Source organism: Diabrotica virgifera, chromosome 2 (genome assembly GCF_917563875.1).
Source record: "Diabrotica virgifera virgifera chromosome 2, PGI_DIABVI_V3a".
Lineage (NCBI taxonomy): Eukaryota > Metazoa > Arthropoda > Insecta > Coleoptera > Chrysomelidae > Diabrotica > Diabrotica virgifera.
In genome coordinates this window covers 260,076,403-260,102,081 of record NC_065444.1, presented here as the reverse complement: position 1 = coordinate 260,102,081, position 25,679 = coordinate 260,076,403, and the positions used below count along the sequence as shown (strand labels likewise).

General features: G+C 35.5%; 1 protein-coding gene across 4 annotated transcripts in view; it reads left to right on the top strand.

Moving 5' to 3' along the window:
* Nucleotides 1-25,679, top strand: part of LOC114343874 (uncharacterized) — a 700,122-nt gene that overhangs the window by 51,789 nt on the left and 622,654 nt on the right. The window contains exon 1 of one of the 4 annotated variants that reach the window (XM_050644501.1): nt 23,485-23,504. The exons of the other annotated variants lie outside the window; for them this stretch is intronic. The gene's annotated coding sequence lies outside the window, so the exon portion shown is untranslated. Of the gene's footprint in view, nt 1-23,484; nt 23,505-25,679 lie in introns of those variants that run through there. 4 annotated transcript variants of the gene reach the window in all.

The window sequence follows — 25,679 nt, the reverse complement described above, 5'->3', positions numbered from 1 at the left end:
TTCTTTGTGATGTTCCTTTATCATAGTCTCCTGCATATTCCATACCAGGTCCTGTCAGTTTACACTAGAACATTTAGTTTAGCATAAGTTTATACAGTGGTGAGCGCGCTAATAACCGGCAAAATAACGCAAAAGATGAAATTACATTTTTTGGTAAAATTGTGGCTAATTTCCCATTGAAAATAGTTGATTATGAAAAACATATTAAGTTATGAGATAAAAAGAGATGAAACTAGTAGAGGTGGGAAATTTAGCGATAAAACCCTATACATTTATATATTCTATTATTGTTTCCCACCTTTAGACGTATCGGACGAGTTTGGCAACTGCCACTGTGACAGTGACAGTTTTAGTTGACATACTCCTGATATATCTAAAGATGGAAACAATAAATAGTCTGTTCGCTAAACTCAGACACAACTGGCTAGTGATATTAGTTGGTAATTGTTTTGTTTTTGGCCAATTTTGCAAAAATTTGCAAAATTACTAACTATTTAATAATTATTAACTACACTTGCGATCATAAAAAGCGGGTAACCCGATGAATTATTGAAGTTAGATGTCTCGAATTTTCTAAACCTGTTGTCCGATTTGAGTGATTTTTTTAGTATATTATAGCCTTATGCTTTAACAATATCGCCATGATAATATTTTTGCTAGAAAGGTAAATTGTCATTGTATACCGGGTGTAAAAATCATACTGTGTTTATTCCTCAAAGTTCGAAACACCCCGTGGAATGTTTTAGCATAGATAAAATATTGAAATTAAAACTCGATTGTAGCCTTAGGCTTTCTTAACATTTTCTTTTTTGATTTATTTGTTTATGTTGGATAATAAAAAAGTTAGGTCCCTTAACAACTAACCATGTTCTTCATCAATACAGGGTGTTTCTAAATAAGTGCGCCAAACTTTAAGGGGCAATTCTGCATGAAAAAATAATGACCGTTTACTTTATAAACGTATGACCGCAAATTTTTCGGTTTAGAGATACGGGATGTTGAATTTTTTCTTACAAACTGACGATTTATTTATTGCTCTAAAACTGGTTGAGATATGCAAATGAACTTTGGTAGATGTTAAGAGGTAGTTATGGCGCATTTTTGGACATACAATTAAGAATTTCATATTCACCATTGGCGTGCATACGGGATGTATCTAAAATGTTTATACCCGTATGCACGCCAATGGTGAATATATAATTATTAATTGTATGTCAAAAAATCCATAATAACTGCCTCATAAAATCTACCAAATTTCATTTGCATATCTCTATTGGTTTTAGAGCAATAAATTAATCGTCAGTTTGTAAGAAAAATTTCAACATCCCGTATCTCGGAAACGAAGCATTTGCGGACATATGTTTATAAAGCAAACTGTCATTATTTTTTCATACAGAATTACCCCTTAAAGTTTGTCGCACTTATTTAGAAACACCCTGTATTGATGAAGAACATGGCTAGTTATTAACGTGCTTAACATTTTTATTATCCAACATAAACAAATAAATCAAAAAACAAAATGATAAGAGAGCCTAAGGCTACAATTGAGTTTTAATTTCAATATTTTATCTATGCTAAAACATTCCACAGGGTGTTCCGAACTTTTAGGAATAAATACAGTATGATTGTTACACCCGGTATACAATGACAATTTACCGGTCTAGCAACAATATTAATACAGCGATATTGCCAAAGAATAAGGCTATAATATACTAAAAAAATCACTCAAATCGGACAACAGGTTTAGAACATTAGAGACATCTAACTTGAATAACTCATCGAGTGACCCGCTTTTTATGATCGCGAGTGTATTTAGAAATTATTCTTTTGCCAATTTTACGAAATTGGCAAAATTACTTACTAAAATCCCTAGCCAGTTGTGTCTGAGTATAGCGAACCGACTATACAGGGTGTCCCGAAAAGATTGGTCATAAATTATACCACAGATTCTGGGGTCAAAAATAGGTTGATTGAACCTCACTTACCTATATAAAATAGTGCATACAAAAAAAGTTACAGCCCTTTGAAGTTACAAAATGAAAATCGATTTTTTTTCATATATCGAAAACTCTTGAAACGTACACAAAAGTTTGGGGGGTTTAAGGGAACAAAACCCCCATAAAATTTTTATGGAGTGGACAAATTTCACTATAATTTTGTTTTAATATGTTTCTGGCATAAGAATGATACATATCCATTTTCAATAAAAAATCTTTAACAGTTTTCGATATTTTGAAAAAAATCGATTTTCATTTTGTAACTTCAAAGGGCTGTAACTTTTTTTATGAGCACATTTGTACTTAGGTAAGTTAGGTCCAATCGAACTATTTTTGACCGCAGAATGTGTGGTATAATTTATGACCAATCTTTTCGGGACACCCTGTATAATTTTTCTTCTTTATTGACAGTAGATATGAAATATACGTCAATTTGACAATTTCGATTGACAATGAATTATTTTTAAGAAAGTTACAATATTTCTCCGCTATTCTCGCACGATCGTTTCTCGTATCGCCTCCAAGTACCTACTTGCACACCGCGAATTATGACTTATGGAGCAGAAGTTTAAGATTACAAGTTTATAAGTTAAAGAGTGCGGTATATCCAAAAAAAGATCACATCACGAATGAAGATATTAGAAGGGGGACAGATACTGTATATTCCAGTTTAGATAGAATTGAAATGAGGCAACTAGTGTGGTATGGTCACGTGAAACGAATGAATGAAGATAGATGGCCAAAGAAAGCTTTAAATTACATATCACAACAAAGAAGAAGAAGGTGAAGGCCTTCAGTTGCCTGGGAAGAAAATGTACGGCACATCATGAGAGGTAGAGCCATCAAAGAAGACGAATGGATTGACAGAAAACGATGGCGGTCGAAATGCGAGATGCGGCAGATGCTGTAGTAATCTCGATGATAAATAGAAGTCTTGCATCTAATGCATTTAGTTTTTCCAATATAAGGTTTAACGTTACATCAGCAAAAGTATTACTCTGGCTTTTATTATTCATACTCATACTCATACTAATCAGTGTTAGAAGCATTAAGTACGATTTGTTTATTATGTATTTTGAGTACAAATACTTCTTACCTGAGACAACTGGCATAGGGGTAGTGCACATGTTTCAAACTGCAAGTCTAAATTCATACTATAACACCATGGTCCAAGAGGATCTGTATTAGGATTTCTACAAAAGTTTTTAGCTGTTTTCCTTGAGCCGTCTGAAAAATTTGCGTCCAACAAATCATCCCTGATTTGATGAGGTTGTGATGATGTCCAAGATTGACACCGAACCTTCGATTCAGTTTTTTGAACGGTGCCCTTGTATTCTAGACCTAAATGTGATACTTTACAGATACTTAGGTCTGTCAGTGGACCAGGTGCAGGTTCATGAAACAGAATTGCGGAATGAAATAAGATTGTTATTATTACTACTATAATATTAAACATATTATGGAACGTGTCTTGTCAAAGTAGACAATAGGCCGTCAGTGGCGGATCCAGAAATTATTTGGGGGGAATCATGAATATTGAGGGTGATTTAAATTAATTTTCTCTGAAATTAATTTTATCAAAAAGAATTTCTAATCGAACATTAGAGAGATTAAATTAAAAGTGATTTAGAAAGACAATCTACAGTTTTACGATTTGTATGCGTTTAAGTTTATTTGATATACTATAGTTATTGTGCATATGAATCATAAAATTATAGATTGCGTTTCTAAAACAGTTTTAATTTAATCTTTCTAATGTTCTATTATAAATTCTTTTTGATGAAATCGGCATCACCGCGCTAAGGCCTCATAAGGCTGCATTGCATATCGTTGGCCTCATATGAAAAGTGCGTAAGTCCCAAAATAAGCAAAAATTAGATTTTTGCGACATCTGATTAATATTTACGGTACGCATGCATAGCAAGACAAAAAAGTTCAAAAAAGTCAATAGATGTCACTAGAACTACTAAAAAGAATTCTACCCATCTCCACGGCGTTGGCTGAATCACATGAAACTTGCCAAAGTCCATCATTGTCATTGAGGTTAGATGTACTTTTGCTGCGCTGCTGTGTTATGTTTTCAAGAAAAGTATTATAAGCTAACTTCCATCTAACTTCCATCTTAATGGAAATAGTGTAAACTTATTGAAGATATGTTCAATTTGATCACATTATTACAGTTTTGTGTTAACTACATTTAAGTAGCATTATTATCCTTAAAACCCCACATTTGTTTTTATTGTGGGACTTAAGCATTTTCATAGTTTATTTTTGGCGACTTTTTATGGAGTTACGCACATTTCATCATAATTTTCGTTATTAAATGTGCCAAACTCCAATTTTTTCCTTATTTTAAAAATTAAAGTTGCCTAACTCCATTTTTAAAGTATGTAATAATATTTTAAAAATACAAAAATTGAAGAAAATGATCTTCTGTGTAAAAGGTATATTAGTTTGAAAACCCCAATAAAGTCTAAAGAGAGCATCATCAGTGTTCTAAGCAAGCTCTATATGCTAAGCCACCAAAAGTAAATGGGTTAAAACCCTTAAAATGACGACCCAAGGTCTTACATTGGCATATTATTTATTAAATCCTGGCGATGGGTGAAATTTAAAAAGGTATACCTCAAAGCACCATATGACGTATACCACGAGCATGAGGGTGGTTGAGTTGATTTCTCTGTCTTCACAAAGAGAAAGGTGAGAGTTGGCTTTCACCCAAAATAAGTGGGGATCTAAATCCCCACTTATTTTCACCGTCAATAAATATCTAAAACAATAAAACAAATAATGTTATTGCTTGCAAAATTCATCAATATTGATAAATATCAGGGAAAAATGAACATTAAATAAAAATTGATTCCCCTACCTTTCTCCAACATCTGGAGTTTCCAATAATAATTTCCTTAAATAATCACTTTGCATTGTGGTAAAGTTTATAAAGTTCACAAAATACAGCAAACGAAATCCAAATGAATCCAAAATACAAAGATAAACAATGAAAAATAGATATTACAAACATAATAAACTCTGTAACTTTTTGTATGCCAACCAGAAGTCAAGTTGGCAAATACACGCGCGGCAAATTTGAAAATGTGAACGCAAATTGAATAGTAAATGGCCTCTCTTAAAATATAGGACATTGGTCGTATGTTCGTAGAATGTCTTGTGGTAACATTCCACCAATAATTTAATCAGATATTCACCGAATGTTCCTTGAATGTCCAGGACATTCAAACATTAATAGAACTTTCATAGTACATTCCTGGAATGTTTTGTGTTGTTAGGGAATTGGTTTGTTGTTTTTAGGCAACAAGAACTGTATTATTGTCGCACCTCACAATTGCCTGGATTTTCGATCGCAGCACACATTTTAAACAGCTGTTGTAAAATAATGAGAAGAGACAGTGACTGCGCGCCAGCATGGCTGGACAGCTACTGAACGGAGGAACACCACGATGCTAAGATGGCCGCGCTAGCCACGCCCCTAGCGGCTACAGATCAAAACGTAACGAAATTTCTGGATAGCCCTCGTATTTCGTCATTTTTCTAGTGATATTATTGGGTGTGAATCTGTCTTTTGAGTTTATTCCTTCTGGTTAAAAAACAGGGTATAGTACACTTTTACCTATAGTAAACACAGGTAGGTATATATTTTATACCTGTGTTTAAAGATAAGAAACACGTATAAATTTAAATCTGATCATCATTCTTCCTTTTTGCGAGGCTGGGCACGTATTCTACCCAGTTGGCGCCTGCATTACCTGGAACTAGCATTAGAAATTACTTTATTAATTTTAAAAGGGTTTTAATTTTACTGACGACGAGATTACATGAAGTTTTTATACGGCAATCAATGAGAAAACCTTATTTGGCACGAGTCTACCGCTGTTTTTGCCGTGTATCTTCTGTTAAGTCATAAAATGCATTTGCACTATTATAATTAAGTCGCTTAGCGAAACAGCAGCTGCGATTTTTTTTATAATCCTATAAAGCAAATAAAAGTGATTAAACAAACAAATAATACTTGCCTTTTTTGTTTATTTATACATGTAGGTGTTGAAAATATATTCAGCTTTGAAAACATTAATAATACCAAATCTACAACGTAGAACGAAGTAAACACTTCTGTTGTATTTAGGTATACGAATTTATTAAAAGATTCCTTAAAATTTATCCACAGGGTTGTGGAAACTGTACAAAACGTTTTCGGTCAAAACTGACCATCATCAGTGTGAACGTCCAGTGTCCACTACCTTGTGGATAAATTTTAATGAATCTTTTATAATAAATATTATTTGGTTTTAAAACTTTAAAAAGGGTAAACCCTGTAGTTGGCTGTATACCTTCGATAAGACAACGTAGAATGAAGTGAACACTTCTGTGGCATTTAGATATACGAATTTATTAAAAGATTCCTTAAAATTTATCCACAAGGTAGTGGACACTGGACGTTCACACTGATGATGGTCAGTTTTGACCGAAAACGTTTTGTACAGTTTCCACAACCCTGTGGATAAATTTTAAGGAATCTTTTAATAAATTCGTATACCTAAATACAACAGAAGTGTTTACTTAGTTCTACGTTGTAGATTTGGTATTATTAATGTTTTCAAAGCTTCGTCGGTATACTACGAAAACCAGATAAATGTCGAATCACCGAAATCGAGAAAAAACGTTTTTAAAGTTTAGTGCTTTATTTTGAATTAAGCGTACCAGTTGTGTTTGATATTCGATATGCTAGTGAAAGATGCATATATTCAGAAATAATATTCTATCATTAGTTTGAAATAGCTAAGAGACCTAGCTGATTAAACTTAAATTTAAGATCGAGGTGCGATCACTTACCTGGTTTTACCTGTAAGTCAAAATAAATCAGACTGTATTAAAGACGCTTATCACCTTTTTACTGAATATGGTAGATTTAAAGCAGTAGATATATATTGTTGTCCGGCAAATATCTATGTGCGCTTAGTTGGTTTTACATGCAACAAAACTTTGATTTTATGAAAGTAAGTAGCGATATATTGTTTTATTTGAAAATCAAAAGTTGGCTAGGTGTAATTGATTTGTTTATCACACAAATTATCTGCTGAATGGTAAGTCGTATCCTTTATTGGGTTTTACCTGTATGCTGAGAATTTTGGTATACTTAACTCAATATTTTAAAATTTGTCATTTATCTGGTTTTCGCAGTATACCGACTATACCGAAATATATTATATTTATTCATGTCTGTTCTTCCTACAATCTATAATTTTTATGATATGATATATATATGATATATATTTAGTTGCAGTTAATATTCTGTATTTTGGAGGATAAATTTTTTCCATTCCAATAATTTTTGTGCTTATTATTAAGTCTAAGTCTAGTAGGTTGCGTCCTTCGCCATTAAGGCTTGAGACGTATCGTTCTCTACAGCTTCTAGGAATGTGCCTTCGGGAGAATTTTCGAATTATTTCTATGAAAGCATCATCATTTGCTCTGGCAGCTTAGAGGTTTTCCAGTGCGCGGTCTATCTCGGTAGCGTATCAGTCCTACGCATGTTCAGACCTACAGGACGGTGTTGTGTTTTTGGGATAGGATCGTAGATCGTTTCTGTGCAGCAGCCGTCAATTACCCACTTGCGAAGTCGGGATATTACGCCTTCCTCCATATTCTCATCCTCATTATTCCAACTCAATCAGAGAGTGCAGCAAGCACCTATACCGGTTTCGAAACTTATTAGTCTCTCATCAGGAGGCACATTGCTGCTCTGTCTGACCTAACTAGGACAAACTCCGACGTGCAGTTACGGATCGCAACGAACGAAATGGCAGGGATGCCCTAGCGGTAACTGCTAGCAAAAAAGTATGTTTTCAATCTAATAGCATATAAAACAACATCCAAAAATGTTACTCTACATCCTACCAGATTGAAAACAATGGGAACCTTCTCTGGTAACACCTCCGAGGCTTCTACAATTTGCAAGCCATAACGGATGCTGAGACTAAGGAAGATGAGGGAATTTTACAATTTATAATTCACGTCCCATCTGCTCAGCGCGGTAAAGTTCCAACGAGAATGGTTCCCTTCGTACTTCAATCAAAGTAAACATGTAAATCAAAAATAAATAACCATTTTCAAGTAAATGAACCTCATGTTCCCTGGAGCTGGGACTCCAGGGGACATAAGACTCATGGAGTAGGGTGTTCTCATGTCCGAAGATGACAGAGGTGACGCCTTGTGGAGACGGTACCTCCTTGACCACGAACCTACCTCAGTCCTCTCCCCAATCGCAGACATATCGTTGAGGAGACGACTTTACTTGTTTTTATAATCTTGGATGCCCTGGAAAATGGGTCATCGAGAGACCTTTCTGCGTTGATGCCGCTTTCGTAGGAGTGGCGTTATGCGCCATTCTCCCTTATTAACCTTTCTTTTTGTGAACCCCCTAGAATTGTTTTTTATTCAAATGTGTGCCCATCCCGCGAGCCAATGCCCTTGATTTTTGACCTTAGTCAGTGGCTCTTCCCACTAGGGTTTGGTGAAGATAAGGACAGAATGTAAACAGTAGACTGTTGACTGAAGAAGACAAGACTGTAAGATAAAGAATATTACTATGAGCATTAAGCTAAGATTAATTTTAAGCACCCACGACAATGACACTATTAAAATATTCCTTAATTAAGGGTATACATTCGCTAAATAAGTTTTAGACAATAATAGGAGAAATTTCTTGTTAACAAGAAGCGCTAATACAACTTTTACATATATGTAAGAAAAAAACTAAATAAAACCCAATGACTAGTTGCCTATCGACAACTTTCTGTACAATTAACTGCAAGTGAAAACGTTCATCAATAATTTTTAAAACCGCATAATGTATGATTGCGGTATTATTAACAACAAAGCGGCGAGAAATACTAAGAACAAACAATATACATTCAGTTATCTAGCAGGCAACACTAATTACGTTTATTTAATTGCCGAGACCGACTTTACTGACTATGAAAAACCATGTAATGTTTAGAGATGGGGCAAGTTGTTATTTTTGTCTATGCCGAGAATAAAAAGGCTAAGCCGGATTTATGTTACAACGGACACGTGGACGGGACGGGTCACGTTGAAGGATCGTCCGATATGAAAAGCCTTGGCTGATTAAAAAGGCTGATTTATGTTAGAACGGGGTGTACACGATACGTGCCGTAGATCAATAGAAAGCGCACGTCCCCACTCCATTATCGCTCTGCCACGTTGTCGCTTCGTCCCGTTGTAACATAAACTAGCCAATGCTTTTCATATCAGACGATTCTTCAACGTGCCCCGTAAGACTGCCGTGTCGTCCACGACCCGTCCTAACATAAATTCGGCCTTATCTTACGACGGAACGTGTAACGGTCCACCGGTTATAATATCATTTTTAGCGCTTTAATTATTTTTAAAATTATTTTCTCTTGACCGCTTAATTAAATTTCTCTAATTTTCTGGTAATTCTCCATTTAGAAATATTATTTTCTCTTATATTTTAAGAAAATTATTTATTTTCAATACGTCACCATTAAACCAATTTAAAACTATCATTTGGAGTTGTTGGATTGGCAGCGGCCCTCTGGTGGTCGACATTCTTTCGCGTTCTGTGAGTTTGACATCGTACTCTTGGAAGGAGAGAGTAATGTTCGTTACTTGACTTGTGGCTGTATGTGAGGGTGGGTGTACCATAAGATGGCGGATGATTTCCATCCTACTTATTTGATGTAACATCAATTTTAAAGTAAAAAGTTACCACCAAGGATTGTCTGGAGTAGGGAGACATGTGTGTGACAAAACTCCTGTTGTAGCCTGAATAGGAATCATTCAGTGAGATTTATTTTTTGTAGTAATTTTTTAGGTAGCCATTGTCATGTTTTTTGTTGTGGAATATTTAAAATATTAGTCCCATCGTTAAACTTTATTCGTCAATCTATTAAGTAAATGATGTAGATTATTTCGATTATTGAATATTCATTCAAGGAAAATTATACATTAATATATTTTTTGGTTAGACATAACCAAACATATGTAATTCTCAATTAATATTGGAAATAATTATCACTTCTCTGTAGGTTTTAAATTTATTGAACATCCAATATTTTATAAATTCAATATATTTTTACAGATATTTCCTCAGATAAATCATACTCAAATTTCAAATTCAATGTCATTATTTGTTCATGTCTTCACACTCAAAATAGTTCAAGGTTGCTTGAGATTGGTTTTTGTTCCATTCTGATGGTCGGTTTTTCTATGTTAATGCTTCTAAAAAGTTCCCTCATTTATTTCTTCTTTTTACTTTTTGCTCATGTTTATATGTTTACCTTTAATAAATGTTTATTTATTTTGCATATCATTTCTTATTATTCCTTTATCTTTACATTTATTCATATATTTAATATATTTAATATTTAACAGCAGTGTAAGATACCTTCGAGAATGATCGAAGATCATTTTCATGGCGCCCATGATTTGTTAGTTTTATTTATTTTGTTCGTCTTTAGCAATTATTCATCTTCATTCATTTTCAGTACATTATTCTTATTTTATTATTTCATCTTTTAGTCATCATTACTATCTACTTAGAGCTACTGTTCTTCGACAGGCATGCAAACGAGCCATATCCATCCTTGAGTGTCAAGTTGTTCTCTTGCATCTCTTGCTAGCCAACTCTATTCCGTTTGCCTCTGTTTCTTCATACTTCTCCTTCTATCCCTTATTATTCCCTTTCTTCAGTACTACTGCAAAGTAGTATTTTTTCCTACTGCGGTTTCTCCACGTAGAAGCCAATTCTCTCTCTTCTTTACATCCCATCTATTTTCAATTTTGCCCCACTAGTATACAGTTAGTTACTTCCCTTTTTCCTTACTTCTGTTGGAGTATATCTTTCTTTTTACTTTCACTCCAACATAACTTTTCTTATTTGTTTCAAACGGGGCGAGACCGGGAAGTGCCGAGGATGTGCGATTTTTTTTGTTCTGCTCGCCGTGCTGTCCACGTCCCTTCTTCTTCAGGTTCCTTCCCCTATCGGAGGTTGGAAATCAGCATCGCTATTTTAATTTTATTGTCCGCACTTCTGAATAATTCTAATGAGCTGCAACCGAACCACTCTCTCAAATTTCTTAGCCAGGATATTTTGCGTCGTCCTGGGTTTCTCTTTCCTTGTATCTTCCCTTGCATAATTAACCTAAGTAATACGTACTTCTCGCCCCTCATTATATGACCCAGATATTGAATCTTTCTAATTTTAACAGTTTTTATGACTTCACATTCTTTCTTGATTCTTTGTAACACCTCTATATTAGTTACTTTTTCAGTCCACGATATTCTGTGGATTCTCCTGTACCACCACATCTCAAAGTAGTTTAATTTTTTGATTTCAAACTGTTTTATTATTGTCCACGCTTCCATGCCGTATAGTAAGGTAGAAAAAACGTAACAACGTAGCATTCTTGTGCGGATCTCTAGATTAAGGTTACGGTTGCAAAGTAAGTTCTTCAATTTTATGAACGTGTTTCTTGCCATTTCTATTCTAGATCTGATTTCTTTTGTTTAATCTCCATCTTTGGTTAGCCACGTTCCTAAATATTTATATATTGTTACTCTTTCGATCGTTGTATTATTGATGATCAGGTCATCTACATTTTGTGGTTTTTTGAGAATATCATTGATTTCGTTTTCTTGAGATTCATTTGCAGTCCGTACCTTTCACATGCATTGTATACATGTTGTATTATGTACTGTAAATCTTCCATGTCACTTGCAAATATGACCGTATCGTCCCCATATCTAATATTATTAATGCTATTTCCGTTGACCAAAATACCTTCCACAATATCCAATAAAGCTTCTTGAAATATCACTTCACTGTAGACGTTGAGTAAGAGTGGTGAAAGTATGCACCCTTGTCGAACTCCTCTAACTATACTTACTTCCTCTGTCAGTTCTCCTTCGACTCTTACTCTTGCTTTCTGATTTTGTTACAGATTCGATATAATTTGTAGATCTCTACTATATATGTTTTTGGCCTTAAGAATACTTAACAGCTTTTCATGTTGAACTCTGTCAAAAGCTTTTTTAAAATCTATGAAGCAAGCATACCTATATGTCTTGATTCATATCCAGACATCGTTGTGTCAGAACATTGACTCCGAATAATGCTTCTCTAGTTCCTAGACCCTTTCTAAAACCCATCTGTGAATCACTTATTTCTTGTTCTAATTTCACGTGGATTCTGTTATGTATGATTTTAAGGAAGGTTGTCAATGTGTGGCTCATTAATGCAATTGTCAGATAGTCATTGCAATCTTTAGCATTTGTGATTTTTGGAATCGTTACAAAAATTGAGAGAAGCCATTTTTTGAGTATGTGTCCCGTCTTGTATATGGAGTTAAAAAGGTCTACCAAGACATCAGTATTATCTTCATCAATTATCTTCAATAGTTCAATTGGTATTTCATCGGGTCCTGGAGCTTTTCTATCTTTTATGTGTTTTATGGCATAAATAACTTCCTCTTTCATTATTTCTGGTCCCGTAGTTTCTCCGTCAACTTCTAATTGTTCTACTTTTTGGTCATAAAATAGGTGTTCAATGTATTCTTTCCATCTACGTAATTTGTCTTGCGTTTCAGTTATAGTGGTACCATCTGCATTTGTTAATATCCCGATTGGTTTGTTACAATTTCCTGAAATCATTTCTTTAACCTTCTTATGGGTGTTGAAAGTGTCATACCTTGCCTCACATTCCTCAATTTCTTGCCATTTAATGGGCATCCATGTTTCCTTAGCTTATTTTATTTTCTGTTTTATTTGTTTATTAATTTCTTGATATTTAATTTTATCTTTATTTTTATATATTCTTCTTTCGTCCATCTTTTCGAGAATTTCTTGTGTCATCCATTCTTGTTTTGCAGCTTTTGTAAATGGTAATGTTTTCCGTCCCAAAGTCTCTATTGTGTTCTTTATATTCTTTCATTTTGTTTCAATATCTGTAGTGTTCTTATTTTGTTGTTTTATTTCTTGGATACTCTGATTTATTTTATTTCGAGTTTCTTGGTATCTATTTGGTTCTCTTAGTTTATCAATGTATATTTGTGGTCTAGATCTTTTCATTAATGGTTTTCTTAATCTTACATTCATATTTGCTACTAACATTTACAACACGAAGAGGAACTTGTCCTCTTGTAACTTTAAACAATCATCAATTACCATCAGCCAACGAGGTAAAATATCTTGGTATTCATTTGGACAGAAGTCTCACATGGAGGAAACATATCTGGACCAAGAGAAAGCAACTAGGTCTCCAATTCAGAAATATGTATTGGTTAATGGGCAATTCATCAAGACTATCTCTGGATAATAAATTGCTGCTCTATAAGGCAATACTTATGCAAATCTGGACATATGGGTTGGAACTATGGGGAACAGCCAGTCACTTCAACATCGAAATCATCCAACGCTTCCAATCAAAAACCCTCAGAACCATCACTAATGCACCTTGGTACATCAACAACAGAATTATTCATCGAGACCTTAAAACGGATAAGGTACAAGAAGTCATCACAAAACGTAGCGCTGCATACATTGCCAAGTTGGAGGATCATGAAAACCAGTTTGCACTTAACCTCCTAGACAATTCCCAAGAACAGCGTAGGTGAAAGAGGTTCAAACTATTGGACTTACCATTTAGAGTAAACTTTTAAACTAATTAGTTAGTAGTTTTCTACTAAAAATGTAATTATTTTCTACACAACTTTATAAAAATTGTACTTTGATTTTACCAGTGGGTAAAATCTTTCTTGTCCTTAGTCAATGTAATTACTTTTGAATATTGTTGACACTCAACAGATTGCAAAATACTGTTAAATAAAAAAAAATTTGCTACTACTGGGTTGTGGTCCGAGTTTACATCTGCTCCAGGGTAAGTCTTCCCTACTGTAATAGAGTTATTGTACCTGTTCCTTATCAAGATGTAATCTTGAACCAATGAGATAGAGTTCTTGTACCCGTTCCTTATCAAGATGTATCAAGATGTAATGTTCACGTCCCGGTGTAACATAAATCAGCCTTTATTTATGTTAGGATGAGGCGTGCACGATACGTGACGTAGAACAATAGAAACGCACGTCGCAGCACGTCCCCGGAGTCGTCTCGTTCCGTTGTATGATAAACTAACAATGCTTTTCATATCAGACAATTCTTCAACATGCCCGGTAAGACAGCCGTGTCTTCCACGTCCACGTCCCCGTCCTTAAATAAATCAGCCTGAAACCGGAGCTGTCTGTTAAGCCTTGTTTTCATTAGTAGAGTTAGCGGTCGAGTAATCTGGGCAAGTTACTAACAATCCCTGTAGTTCTACCAATGAAAACAAACATTAGATTATAGTAGAGTAGAGTACGTAGAGCAAAATGTCTGCTCAACAAGTAGACTAGTTTGGCTAAAAAGCATGCTAGTGTACTCGATCGGTAACAACTCGACTAATGAAAACAAGGCGTCAGGCGTCATGGATTATGCGAACTTTGTTGTGAGACTTGTCTATATTTTTCTTAATGGTTCAAAACTAGGATGTTTTATGCTTATTTAGCGTTACACACGGAGAGACAAATTGAGTCGCTATAGAAAAAAAAAGGTTCTTAGTTAAGAAATCTGAGGGAATGGAATGATTCGGCTGCAGTTCCATCGACCTATTTAGGGCGGCCGCCAGTAAAATAAGAATAGCTGTGATAATTTCTAACCTCCGATAGGAGACGGACTTTAAGAAGAAGAAGAAAAAAAAATCGGAAGAACCACCAAATAAGACAATTCTTTAAAGAGGTTTCAGAGATCAAAGCCGGGTACCAAGCAACAACAGGAAACTTCATTCAAAACAACAGCGAACAGCTTATTACTGATGAAAAGAAATCCTACATCTGGAAGGAATACTTCTATCAACTGTTAAACGACCAATTTAACAGAACAACATCAAACATAGAAGTGCTTACAGCTAAAAAAGAAATACCAATACCTGACATACGAAGAAGTAACCCATGCAATTAAAAAACATAAAAATTATAACGTATCAGAAAGCGATGGTATACCTCCAGAGTGCTTAAAACACGAAGGAGAAGAGTTGTGTACAGATCTATATACAATCGACGAATGGAAAAAAGATGATATTCTACCTATCCACAAAAAAGGAAACAAACAGCAATGTATTAACTACCGGCGAATTACGCTCGTAAACTTGACCTACAAAGTACTTGCAAAAATGCTGCTAGCAAAGCCAAAACAGATATTCACAATAAAACAGATAATGTAAAAATGCTAGGAGTTTGATCGTGAGCTTTATCAAATATTCATAGATTTTAAACATTTTTCATTTGATAGAATATGCAGGGTTAGAGTGTGCACAGCGATGCAACAACTTGGCTTTCCAAAAAAACTAGTCAATTTGATACGGATGTGCATGGAATGGTAAGATGTAAGGTGATAGTTGGACAACGATACTCTTAATCACAACTCTTCAATATAGCTCTGGAACACGTAATCAGAAGAGCTAGAACCGAAATGCTAGAGCCGAAGTGCTAAAACGAAAAACCGAATACAGTATTCCATCTAGAAGGTCCAAACTTACTGTTGTTATATGCAGATGATATCGATCTAATGGGAAACGCCAAATTAAGGATGAACGAGACTTTCGTCAGATTTGAGAAGGAAGCAAAGAAGATGCCCTAATCAATGAAACCAAACTAAACATATGTATATCAGTATATCAGTAAATACTCTTTACACAAGATTATTCAAAAAGGTAAGAGACAATGGTAGATCAATAATATATGTATTATTTGCGACACATTAGTTCTTTCCTCTAAAGGGAACCCCGTTGAGATAGGCAAAATGCCCTCACTACCAAAATTATTATTTTTTTTTTCGTTTTTTACGTTCTATGTAATAAAATAATAACGCAATTTTAGCTCACACCCCCTTCTCTTCTCCTACCCAAAAAACTTAATTTTTTCGTTTTTACTTTTTCGATGGGCGGCAATCAATTTAAAACTTTCAAAAAATTTACACGCATAGTTGAGACTTTTACAAAACTTGCCTATTTTATATAGACCCGTAGGTTGAGTGTACTCCAATGATGTACGCATTTTTTTCGAAAGGGTTGCAAGTCTATTTTTCTATTTTGTGTATTTTATAAAAAAATATATTTCTGGTTTTTTCCAGATTTTTCCGTAATTTGAGCCACCTTCAAAATTCGAAAAACTGTTTTTAGGGGTTTTGGGGCGATTTTCTCCATTTAATAGAGTTTAAAATGGATAAATTCAAGGTTTTTTTTATAGGTTATATATAATTTGAATTTAAATGAGTTATGTAAGACTTAAAAAGTTGGGAGAAACATCTTTAAACACCCTAAAAAGTTATGTTTTTTTAAACTCGCAAAAACTATTAAACACCTTAAAAAACATGATTGGGGGGGGGGGGGGGGGGAGGGCTTAAAGCTGTTTCAGACTATTTTGAGTGTTTTAAATTAAAGGACTTAGGTATTAGAGAAAATCCCGCAAAACCACTAAAAAACTAGTTTTTTGTGGTTTTTTAAGGTGGCGCATCTTACGGAAAAATCTGAAAAAGATCAGAAATAAATTTTTGATAAAATACACAACATAAAATATTAAACCTGCAGCCATCTGAAAAAATGCATTTTTAGGTTATGTACACTACCTACACGTCTATAAAAAATATACATACACGTTTTGTAAAAGTCCCAACTATTCGTGTGAATTTTTCAAAGATTTTAAATTTATTGTTCCCCATTAAAAAATAATAAAAACGAAAAAATTAACTTTTTTGGGTTAGGAAAGGGGGACGGGGTAGTGACTAAAATTGCGCCGAGTGTTAATATTGAATGACGTAAAAAATGAAAAAATTAAATTTTGGGAGTGAGGGCATTTTGTCTATACTCTATTTTAACTGGAGTAGGTACCCTTTTAGGTGATAAACTACAAATAATACAAAAAAGCCTCATTTGTAAAGTATTTATAATTTTACAAAAAGCTATTAAAATGATAATACCTACTATACACACAAGATCCGATATTATTTTCATGTTTATGATCCTGCGAGTTTCCCATCTCTAGTGTCTTCATTCTCTCTACACGTACTCACCTGTTTCCCTCCTTCTCATGTATGCGCCGGCTTCAGTAGGTTACGTGGGTGACCAACAAAACAAAAACCGCAATGACATGACCACCGATGGATTGAAATTTCCTATAATTCACAGTGACAGTCTGTGACATTTTCTTTTTCGATGTGATGTGTGTATAATAGAGTAATGTATTAATCCTATTAGTTGATTTAGTCTTAGCCTCATTGGCTCACCTTTGTCCATTATTTCTTTTAGCATGTCTCTCATTACTTTTCTGTTCTTTTTGATTATAACATCGTCTGCATAAATTAAACATTGTTGATAGGGTATTTTTTTGATAAAATAAATTGAATTTCGTCTAATATGAGGAAAAGTGTTGGTTAAACAAAAGCCGCCCACCCAGAAAACCAGCTTGGTGGAATAAGGAGCTGTCTGATGTCAAAAGAAAAACAATAGGGAAGCAATCAGCAAATTGGAAAGCAAAAATTGGATTGGATCGCTAAACTGGATTGGATCGTAATAATACAATGCCATCCGCTAAGGAAATATCCTTGAGAGAATTCTGTAAAAACATTGAAAGTGTACCTGAAAGTGCCAGCGTTAACAAAATCCCCAAAAGAGATAATATAGATACACCAGTTCCAAAAACTGACAAGTCTGAATTTTAGTGATTTGGAGATAACTAATATTTACGAGTTCCACAGGGTAACAACTCTAGAACCCACACTTTCTGTGAAAATGTCACACATAATATTCTGTCATAAAACGGTAATTATTATTTTAGTTTCAAAGCATAAAAATTCGAGGTGTTACCCTGTTTTCACATAAATAATGATTTTTGACTTGTTACACAACCTTTGGAACTGGTGTATCGAATTAATAAAAAGTAAGTTAGGTATATTGCACAATGGGAAGCATGAGGACATAGAGAAGGAGGCTGTAGAGCATCTTTTACGTGTTCACTTCCCAGGGTCGACGCAATTGACTAGTGGTAACAATCATCAAGCAGACTTTAGTGAAACCAGAAGTGACCAGCTGACTTCTGAAGTAATCTCTAGTTCTCTCAAGGTCAAATGGGCTGTTGAAACATTTGAACCTAACAAAACTCCGGAAACGGATGGCATATTTCCTAAGCTGCTCCAAGAGGGACTGGGCCCCCTGATCGCAATATTTAGAGCTAGCCAAGCTCTGGGATACATTCCCAAGACTTAAGGAAGGCAAGGCTGGAATTTATTCCCAAAGCAGGAAAAACAAATTAGCAAAATCAAGCCTATAAATCTGACTTAATTCAAGTCGAAAACCAGGGAAAAAATCTTAAATGAATGAATGAACATCAAGACAAACAATTTTAATGAAAACTCAGTGCCCCAGCGCCAGTGGGCGTATCAAGCAGGGAAATCAGGTCAAGCCGCCCTGCACAATCTGGTGTCGGAACTCGAAGTTTACACTAAAACGAATTTGCTCTTTTTGCATTTTTAAACATAGATGGTGCATTAGATAATATATCCATCGAGTCAATACATAGTGCATTGCTGAGAAAGAAAATCAAAAACACAACATGCAAGTGGATTATTCAGATGCTTCAGAGCAGTATAATATTCACAGATACGTATGAAGGTAACTAAGGGGTGCCCTTAAGGGGATGTATTGCCACCAACATTATGGAATATAGTCGTTGATGATCTAATTCATGGGCTTAGCAGACAAGGAATCTGAATCCAGGGTTTCGCAGAGGATATTGTAATGGTGACTAGGGAAAAAGTTTCCAGTACTCTTGTGGATCAGATGCAATATGCCCTTCATTACATAGAGAATTAGTGTTTGAAAAAAAAAAAACTCCCTGTGAATCCTTGCAAAACTAAAGTAGTAGCCTTCATTAATAACAGGAAGCTTACTGGACCGAATGAGCTGAAATTATTTGGGGAGGAATTAGAAAGAACCGATGAAGTCAAGTATCTAGGATGAACCTTTTATTTAAAACTAAATTTGAGTACTCATATTAACAATTTAACCAACGGGGCGACACGACTCTTTTGGAACTGCAGATAAGTTGTAGGTAAAACCTGGGGGTTGAAATCAAAGGTAATCTGTTGGTTATACACATCAGTGATACGACCGATAGTTACTTATGGTTTCAATACTTTGGTGGAAAAAGACAAGCGCTTCTAAATATAACAGGAGCCTTGAATAGTACAGAAACGGCATCTTTAGAGGCTATCATAGGTCTCTTTCCGCTGGAATTTTCAAAAAATATTTGTCCTAGGTGTTGCTGCTATTAATAGCAGCTGTAGTAGGTTTTCCTTTTGCTGAAACAATTAGCATAATAATCTCAGCGACATAATAATATAATAACAACCTAAACTTAGCCTAAATTTCTCTTAAAGTTTGATTAAAAGCTGACGTCCCCACCGCGACGCTGCCACTGCTAATTTCATGGTGTAATAAAGTTTTTAAGCGTGCCATTCAGTTTGAATTGTGACCGCGTTTGTTGAAGTCGAAGTCGTTTGTTTTGAATTTTGACTGATGTGTGTGTGCGTGAACACGGGACGCTCGTCGAAAATTTTTCGATAAAATTAATAGAAACCCATAGGGAAAGTGAAGCGCCTTTTGGATTCCTTTGGCTCTGAAAGTGGTTGTTAAGTGTGTCATGTCACTATTTTCTGTTAACTGGAATTAGGTAAGATTTGTTTACATTTTTATTTTAGAAATTTATGATGAGTCGCTTTTCAAAGCGGCCGAAAACGAGTTTGTTTTAAACAGAAATGAAATTAAAAGTATGCAAATGAGTTTTTTTGGAAGACGAGTCTAGTAATTCTCTTGTCAGTTATAATATTTATCATGAGAAAGAACATCGAATCGGTAAATATACACATGAGGAAACGCGCCATCGAGTTCTAGTTTGCGCTAAGGTCTTCACCTCATTCCAAGACTTTCCTTGACTTCTCATCTCGTCCATCATTGATTTTCTCCAAGTTTGTGCTGGGTGACCTCTGTTTCGTTTTCCTTGGGAATTGCACTCCAGGGCAGTCCTTGCAATACTGGAGCTATTTTTTCGAAGTGTATCCGATCCAACCCCACTTTTGGACTTTATTTCATTCTCTACCCTCCTTTATTCGGTCAGGTGTAGCAGATCTTCGTTTCTGATGATGTTAGGCCAGAAAACACGAACAACTCCAGAAAATACGAACAATTCTTCGTAGTCATTTGTTAATAAAGACCTGCAGTTTGTCTGTAAGAGTTTTTGGTCACTTTCCTGGTTTCACATCCGTAGAGTAGGACAGTCATGACATTTGACTGGAATATCCGGATCTTTGACATTGTAATATAGACCTCCAAACAGCAGAGTCGGCCCGTGGGTAATATTTCGCCCGTGCGAATTATTATTATGGCGCCCCTCTAGGGGGCAACTGGTTTTCAAAAGTTCCACTTTATAGGAAAATCGGAAAATCATGGTTGTAAAAGTAAAATCATGGTTGTAAAGTAGGTGGTATATAACATATTTTATTTGAACTTAAGTTGACAAGTTATACAATTAAATGTTATTTAAAAGTCCTGAATACAGTTTGGAAAATGGTTATTTATCAAACGTAATAATGAAAAAATAGTTTTAAATTAATAAGAATTGAACTTGAAATTGAGTTACAACTTGAAAATGACAATGTTGAGCTTTGGAAATACAGTGTTAGGCCTTGTAAGGCAATGAGACATGACATTATGTTTTTATGGTTTAAGTTTAACAAAGTTAACTTTCCTAGATTTTCTCTGGGCAAACTCATTTACAATTGCATTAACATCAATATTCTCGAGCACTGCAAACTCAATTGATATCAAAGCTAGTCACACCAATCTGTCTTGCGACATGGAAGAGCTCAGATAATTTTTTACTATTTTCAACTTGGAGAAACTCCTTTCTCCACTCGCGGCAGACACTGGGAGAGTAAAAAGGATTCGCAGTGCTACACACAGGTTAGGAAAGCTCTCCACAAATCCGTTGTCTGCTAAGTAGCTCAACATGTCAACTGGGCCTTTGATTTTGCCTTTGTCTTCTTTTTCGACATTCTGAATCATGCTATTGACAAGTTTTAATTCAGAATATAGTTAAAAGACCATCAATGTCACTGTGCTGGCCATCAGTGAGAGCAATGTGTAGGTCCTTGCAGCATTTTAATAAGGTTTTGTCATTACTTGTGGTCTTTGAATGTAGAAACCCAAATAGTTGGTGATAGTTTTGAAGCTGCCAAAAACTGTCTCCTAGAGAAGAGATACACTGATCCAAGACCGCGTACAAGAATTTAGTTTTGAACAAGATATCAAGATCAAGAACTGTTTCTTCACTTGATTCATAAGAAATCATTTTCTTCTTTTTCTCTGCCGCTGTTCACTTTCTTTAGGGAATGCTGGGTCAACTTCAATCATTTCAGCCACTTCCCTGCAATCGACTAATATTCTGTTAAATCTTGCATAACTCCTTGTTTCTTGAAAAAATTGCTTCGTTGAAGAAATCAAAGCAAGAGAGTTTGCTATGTCCATGTCAACCTCTTGAAGTTTCTTGCTTATGAGGTTTATCTTAAACAAAATGATATGCCACGTTACTAAGCAGCAGATGAATCGGAAATCTTTCAAATTTGTGGCCAAACTTCTAGCTGTATTTCTTGCATATGCGTCTAGCCTTTTTTGGTCTTGACTACATTCAAAAAGCGCGTCATAGATTTCCTCAAGCTGATATCTCAGTGGCACAACCGCATTAATTCGAGTCTCCCACCTAGTCTCACTCAAAGGTTTCAAGGTCAAGTTTGTTACGTGTTGTTTCAGAACATCCCAACGATGTGGTGATGCTGCGAAGAAATTTTAGACCTCTTGGATGATTCTGAACATTGAAATTATTTGTTTATAATAAAATTAAAACTTACTAAGGCTTTCTGAAATATTACTAATTCATCATAAATCAATGAATAATTGGCAAAAAAATTGACACAATTTAAATAATTTATCGCATTTTAATTTTTTTTGGGGAGGGGGGAAATTCGCCCCAAACCCTTGGCGCCCTGTGCGGGCGCACGGCTCGCACGGCCCTCGGGCCGGCTCTGCCAAACAGGGTCGAGCATGCTTAATGCTTGTTGAGCTTTTCGTATCCTCATATGAATATCGTGTTCTGTATTAGCCTAATTAGACTGTACCGACAAAAATCACATTAGTTGTTGGGATTGGATTACTACATAGAATGCTTAATGCATTCTATATACTTTTGGAAATTGCTGGATGCTGTGATTGGATAGATATTGGGGAAAGGCTAGTACAGCAGTGTCATCAGCAAAAGTTGCACATGTTCTGTTACTTGTCGGTAGGTCAGCAGTGTAGAGTAAGTACAAAATTGGTCCCAGGACACTTCCTTGTGGTACTCCGGCTTTTATTGGTCTTAAGCTTGTGTATGCATGATCTTGCTTGACTAGGAAATGTCGGTTGGAAATATAGCTTTTTAGGATTTGGTAGAAAGGATTGGGAAGATTTTTATTCAGCTTAAATAGAAGACTGAAGACCGGACTGTCGAAAGCCAGACCAATGGCCAGGAACACTGCAGAACAATAAATACCTTTTATTTTCTAGATTTCTTCTGATATGTTTTACTAGTACTTGTTCTATTGTTCCGTGTTGTATTCTGAACCAAAATTGGTGTTGGAGTATTACTATTAGTTTTCTATGATTGGAGATAATTGCTTAAGGAGAAGTTTTTCCAAGATTTTTGATAAAACGGGTAGCAGGCTTATTGGTCTGTATGAAGTCACATAAATTTTATTTTTCTCTGTCTTAGTATGAGAATAATTGAAGCAACTTTCCATTGTTCTAGGACATTCTAGGTAATCCATAGTTTCCATAGTTCTTGGTAACCCTACCCTAAATATTGATCATTTTTAGACCATTGTATGTTAATTGCTGCAGTACTATCCCGCTGATCAGATCATACCGTGGAGCTTTTTTGGATGCAGTTCAAAATCATAAGGGGATTTCAGGGATAGAGTTCAAAGTTATAAGGGGATTTTAGGAAGTCATTTATTTCTTCCTCTGTATCACCGTCTTCCATGGAATGTGGCTGAACTACAATAGTGAAGTGATTTGCAAATGCTTCGGCTTTTTCCTTATTATTTCTACACCTTATACTTTTCTTTGTTTGTTGAAGTCGAAGCCGCTTGTTTTGAATTTTGACTGATGTATGAGTGCATGAATATGGGACTCTGATGTCGGATCGTCGAAAAATTTTCGATAAAATTGATAGAAACCCATAAGGAAAGTGAAGCGCCTTTTGGATTCCTTTGGCTCTGAAAGTGGTTATTAAGTGTGTCATGTCACTATTTTCTGTTAATTGGGATTAGGTAAGATTTGTTTACATTTTCATTTTAGAAATTTATGAGGAGTCGCTTTTCAAAGCGGCCGAAAACGAGTTTATTTTAAACAGTAAAATGAAATTAAAAGTGTGCAAATGAGTTTTTTTGTAAGACGAGACTAAAATAGTGATTTTCATGTCAGTTATAATATTTATAGTGAAAAAGAGCATTGGTTCATGGCAAATATAGGTGTACACATGAAGGAAGCATTTAATGTTTAACAAACTTCCTCAAAATGTAAATTTTACATAAGACAAAGCTCACACTAGTCGTTGGTGAGTAGAATTACATAGAACGCTTAATGCATTCTATGTAATTCTGGAAATTGCTGAATTCTGTGATTGGATCATAGAGAGACTGGTGAGAGGATAGTACAGCGGTGTCATCGGCAAAATTTGCACATGTTATTCTGTTACTTGTCGGTAGGTCAGCAGTGTAGAGTAAGTACAAAATTGGTCCCAGGACACTTCCTTGTGATACTCCGAATTTTATTGTTCTTAGGCTTGTGTATTCATTATCCTACTTGACTAGGAAATGTCGGTTGGAAATACAGATTTTTAGGATTTGGTAGAAACAATGGATGGGGAAAGTTTTTCTTTAGCTTAAATAGGAGACCACCATGTCATACCTGTTTGAAATCCTGACCAATGTCCAAGAATGCAACAGAACAATACCTTTTATTTTCTAGATCACTTCTGATGTGTTTTACTACTCTATGTACTTGTTCTATTGTTCTGTGTTTTGTTCTGAACCCAAACTGGTATTAGGGAATTAGTTTTCTTTCTTCCATGATTGGGGATAATTGCAAGGAGAAGTTTTTCCAAAATTTTTGATAAAACCGGTAGCAGGCTTATTGGTCTGTATGAAGTTGAGTTTTATTTTTCCCTGGCTTTGGTATGAGAATAAAGTTGTCTCTATATTTTCAATTTGTATGTTGTCAATAATAAACAGTTTGTTGTTTCTTGCATTTATTCTCATGGATTTGTTTTTATTAATATTAATTTTCTAACTGATTTTATTGGCTTCAGTGGAAAATGTTTGCTTCATTGGTCAGCCATATTTTGGAACCTTTGTTCTAAGAGGCAGATATCGTCGGCGTATTCTAGATCGCTTAGGCGTGTGGTTAACGTCCATTGTATCCCTCTTGTGTCGGAGTCTAGTTTGGAGAGAACATAATGTACAGCTATGTTAAAAAGGAACGGAAAAAGCACGGATCCCTGTCTGACTCCAGTAAATACGTCAAATTCGTCACTGTTGATCCCATTGTGTGTCACGTTGCATTTCGCCTAAGTATGCAGTGACTTCATATGGGAAATTATTTTTTGCGGGATGTTTTTTGCTTTCCATATAACAGCATGAGAAAAGCTGTCAAAGGCACTCTCGGAATCGAAAAAAAAACATGTTTAAGGGTGTGTTCCGTTCAACCGATTGTTCCATTATTACCCTCACAGTATATTGATGTGCTCTATGTTGGAGGGTACTATGTTTTTTGTGGTCGTTAAAATTTTTATTTGTGGACTTAAGCAAGGTTATTATCCTCCAATATTTGCATAGTGTAATGTTGCCTTTTTTGGAAGCTTGATAATGTTACATTTTTCCATCCCGATGGAATGCAGATTGTGTCACACACCTCTCGGATTATGGAGAGAAGTGCCCGGAACACACGTTTTTAGGACACAAATCCAAAATCAAGCCATTAATAGGGAGAACAGTTCTTCTAGCTGTCCCTAAAATCAGGTGGTTTAACCACATAAAGTAATACAGAGGATGTCCCATTACCCAGGGCATCCAAGGTAACTTTCAGTACAAAGTCTCCTCATTCGTTATGTACTACGATAGGGAGGGGTGGTGGTATAGCTTGTACTTGGGGGGTCAGATAGATACCACTCCAGGTTATGGGCGGTCAGATAGGTACCCCTCCAGGTTACGCAGTGTGACCGGTTTGATCTTCGGACATTGTGGGTCTCACTCTCACTATTCCATTAGAACAGACATAATGTCCCCGAGGCTGGTGGACAGAGGATGTCCCATTACCCAGGGCATCCAAGGTAACTTTCAGTACAAAGTCTCCTCATTCGTTATGTACTACGATAGGGAGGGGTGGTGATATAGCTTGTACTTGGGGGGTCAGATACATACCACTCCAGGTTATGGGCGGTCAGA